Genomic DNA, 4,078 nt, shown 5'->3' with positions numbered 1-4,078 from the left:
AATTTTAATTTTTTTTTAAGTACCCAAAAACTAGTTTAGAGCAGTTTTTGGGTAAAAATATTTCTTCCACGCACAAAATTTCAAGTTTATTTTTTTAAAATAAAATGCATATCCAAACACCGCTTCAACTTCTAAAAATTATTTTTCAACAAAATTTCAAAAATTATTTTTTCAATTTTCAACCAAATCTATGTCCAAACGCTAGCATAAGTTCGATGCAGAATAAGACCTTTTTGTTCACCCCTTTATGAGGGGCTGAGTTTTGGGCTGCTGGTTTTCGGAGATGGCTAATAATGAAAGTTGAGAAAATGGTAGCATAAATTTACATGAAGTAATAAGTTCACCTTCATTTTGTATGTTTTGTGGATAAATTAAGCTGGTGACTTTTTAATTATGGTTCCAGGTGTTATACATTATAGGCTATAGCTGTTTTAAGAATTTCGCTTTTTTTTTTCTTCTTAAATTTTCAGAAATATTTTTGAAAACTTATTAAATCAAACACTTCAGTATTTAGCGCCTTTAATTTTGGCTTGATTGAAAATTTCTTTCCCTGTTTATTTTGTGCGCTTTCATTATGAAAATTAAAATGATCTACATTTTACATATTATTGTATGAGAATATGAGATTATCTAAAACCTAATCCCAAACATGGATTTGAAAATTTAACAAAGAATACTACAAGAAACTTGACTTTTAACGACCATTTCTTAACGAAAGGACATGAAACTTAAGTAAATTTTTAATTTCAACATTATCACGGAAACATATTCTATCCTTAAAAGAATAATATCTAGTTGTTAAAAAGTAATTTATTAAATAAAAACATGTGCAAACTTTTTCCCTCTTTTTTTCGCCCAAACCCAACCCTACAACTCCCCCCCCCCCCAAAAAAAACCCTTAAGCTTGGATAAAAAAACGCTTGTTTCAATCGGAAGAATGAAGAAAACTGGTCACCACCACCGTCTCCTCCGGTTGCCCATCTTGGAGTACACTTCTTCGAAGTAAAAATACTGCCCGTCTCCTCCGTTAACATCGACTGCTCGCCTAAGAATTTCCTTCTCATCAACGTAAGTTTATGCCAAATCGCTAAACCTGCTGTTGTAACTATTGAGTGGAATTGGGTATTCTTTTCATTGTCCAATGGTCTCTCGGTTTGATGGTATTGGTCTTCTTTTCTTTGTGTTTATCAAGTATTTTGGATTACTTCTTAAAATATAATGTTTCCCAATACTATCTTTTATCATAGTCTAGTTATGCTGGATTAAACCTGCCCAGAGTTGTAATTTTCTGCAATTTTTGTTGTTTTGTTGACCTAAGTATGGATCTTCATTTGGTACATGAGGTGAAGGGAGAAATAGGTACAAATATAGGAAGTTGTAATCTCTTTTTTCTTGTCTTGTATGATTTTTCTATATATTGCTCTTTATCTATGTGCTTTTCGTTGCAGTTATGGCTAAAGATATAACCATGAAGACATAATGGTTTTTTAAAGAATTATCACTAGTTGGATGAACTGAAATACATGGGACTTTACAATTCTATAAAGTTCTTGTCTTTACTTCAAGATGATATGTCCAAGTGTTGGATGGATTTAACTAGGTATAGCAAAGAGTATATTAATGGTGCTTAATGTTTCTTGGACATTGCTTACTCTGTTGAAGATCCTCAAGGAAAAGAATGATATTGGTTTAAGTAGGAAGGGACTATATCTAAGATTTTCTTAAAGACGTGATCTTTTAGCATCTTATTTTTTTAACTTGCTAAACGCATAATAAGAACATTAGTTTCTGTTGATACAGCTTGCAATAAATATATCAATTGAATATCACATGTTTCGAGTAACAAGCAACAAGTAAAGCAGTTACATGTTTCACAATACTTCCCTGGCAATAAATTACCTCCTCTAGAATTGTGCACTTGTATATATGAAGTAAATCACATCTTCATGTCTTACTTATTGATAAAAATCTCAGAATAATAATTCGGTATAACAACACTTTTATTCTACCTCTCTCAATATGTTTTCTTTTTCTCTCCTTAAAAGGAAATTATTATTTTTTTGTTGGTGAGTTCTTGGAGATGATTGTTTATTTTTTGTTCTTTTATTGCTTCACTTGTTCAACAATTTATTTGAATTGAGTCTTACAATCAACTCATATCAGGAAAGAGAAGGTGAAGAAGGCAGAAGTTGCTCGACATTCCCTAGAAGCACAAGTTGCTTGAATTTCTTTGAAGTCGATGCTCAGCAATCCCAGGAGGTAGTAGTTGTTGTTCATGCAGACATTGGTTCACCATTATTACTTCGTGATTGTTGTTTGTGAGGATAAATACCATTTCAAGTATGTCATTTCTCTTCTGTTTCACTATTAGTTCAAGAATATTAAATGCTTGCATTATATTAGGTATAGTTGATAGGCTTTTTAAATTAGCAATCCAAAGTGAAAGATACTAACATGAATCCTTATCCATGGGTTACATTTGAAGTCTTTTTTCTGTAGCTTTTCCTATTAATGACATGCATGAAGTGATATTATATTAAGATTTCCAACTATAAGTTGTCCCTTTATCACTTGCACTCGACTATTTCTTTCCTATCTCTGACTATTTAGGTCCATGATCATATCTTTGTTAATCTTCCATTTAATATTACTCCTATTAACTTTACATGGTTACTCCATTCTAAATTTATAAATTAGATTCCAACTCCAGTCAATCTCAGAACTACAAATATTATAAGCTAAAAAAAGGAATGGAAGAGGATCTTATGGTACAAAGGGAAAGAATTTTGTCCAAATGTTACCATTCTCAGCAAAAAGAAAGGGAAAGAATTTTGTCATTGATATCTTATCTGTGAGATATGGTTCCCCAAAAGAGAAAAAGCTTCCATACTCTTACTACTGAAGTTTTTTCTTCCTAAAGTAAATTTCATTTGTGGTAGATTATCAATGGTAATTCCTAATTCACTCAAGTGAAATTGAGAAGGATAGCCCTACTTATGTGAGACTCAAGTCAACCTCCACCTATGATTAATATTTGTAATTACATTGTATGTAATCTTCATATAGATCTCATGAACATTAGGCTTATCTTTATCTTTTTCTCCTCTACCCCACTTTAGATATTGTATATACTACAATGATGTGAACATGAAAAAATTAAGATAGATTTTTAACAAACTTGGAATTGTAAGATTTTTAACAAACTTGGAATTGTATTTCTAGTATTACCGCAGTTCTAGGCAGCGTTCTGCCTTTCTAGACAACGTTCTGCATTTGTAGATAGCATTCGTCATTTCTACAGTGTTATTGAATTCTGGACATCATTTTCGTATTTTGTATTTTTGCACAGTTTTCTGCATTTTTGTAAAGCGTTCTTCATCTCTACACAGCATTCTGCATTTCTACGCATCATTCTGCATTTCTGCACAATACTCTGCATTCTTGTGTGTTTCTGCATGATTAAAGTTTCATGAAATGTCAAAACTTCCACAAGCAATTGATGCATCAAGTTTTTAATCTTTTTTCCTAATTGCTGATGTAATGCAGTAACATACACTTTTCATTTTATCAGATCAAGAATTTGAAGATATGGCTTTCTTGAAGATAGTGTAGAGCGAGTTGAAACTGATGAAAAATATTAAAGAACAAGTTGAAGTGCAAGAGGAACCCACTTTGTTTTGCGAGGGATTTTTTAAAGATGTTGTTTGTATATGCTATAGTTCTATTTTCTCTCATTTAAGAGTTGAAAAAAATAATGTCATACAATTTGAATTGGTATAGTTTTTGGTAATGTGATACTCTAATCCTTTGTAATCAACTATGATGTTTATATGAGTACTGACTTTTTTGAATGTGTTTGGATATGTGTGTGGATATGTCAATATTAGCTGCCGTTATTTATACAATTAACGAAAAAAAATTTGGTCGCTAGAAGCACTTATAAAGGCTGAGTTTGTTGCCGTTATTGATGTTTTGGCGACCAAGAAATGACAATTAGCGAAAGGAAATTCAGTCGCTAAAAGGAGGAATAACGACTGGATTTGTTGCCGTCGTTAAAAAGTTTTTAACGACCGGATTC

The 4,078-nt window shown here is 31.8% G+C and overlaps 1 long non-coding RNA gene across 1 annotated transcript; it reads left to right on the top strand.

The window, feature by feature from the left end:
- The first annotated feature begins 890 nt into the window (after positions 1 to 890).
- Positions 891 to 3,859, top strand: LOC107821504 (uncharacterized). The gene is made up of 3 exons (XR_001656153.2): positions 891 to 1,068; positions 2,164 to 2,340; positions 3,572 to 3,859. It is a non-coding gene; the product is annotated as an uncharacterized LOC107821504 (long non-coding RNA).
- The last annotated feature ends 219 nt before the right edge of the window (positions 3,860 to 4,078 follow it).

The sequence above is a fragment of the Nicotiana tabacum genome, chromosome 15 (genome assembly GCF_000715075.1).
Source record: "Nicotiana tabacum cultivar K326 chromosome 15, ASM71507v2, whole genome shotgun sequence".
Classification (NCBI taxonomy): domain Eukaryota; kingdom Viridiplantae; phylum Streptophyta; class Magnoliopsida; order Solanales; family Solanaceae; genus Nicotiana; species Nicotiana tabacum.
Note: the sequence above shows the minus strand (reverse complement) of the source record. Positions and strands in the feature narration are given on the sequence as shown.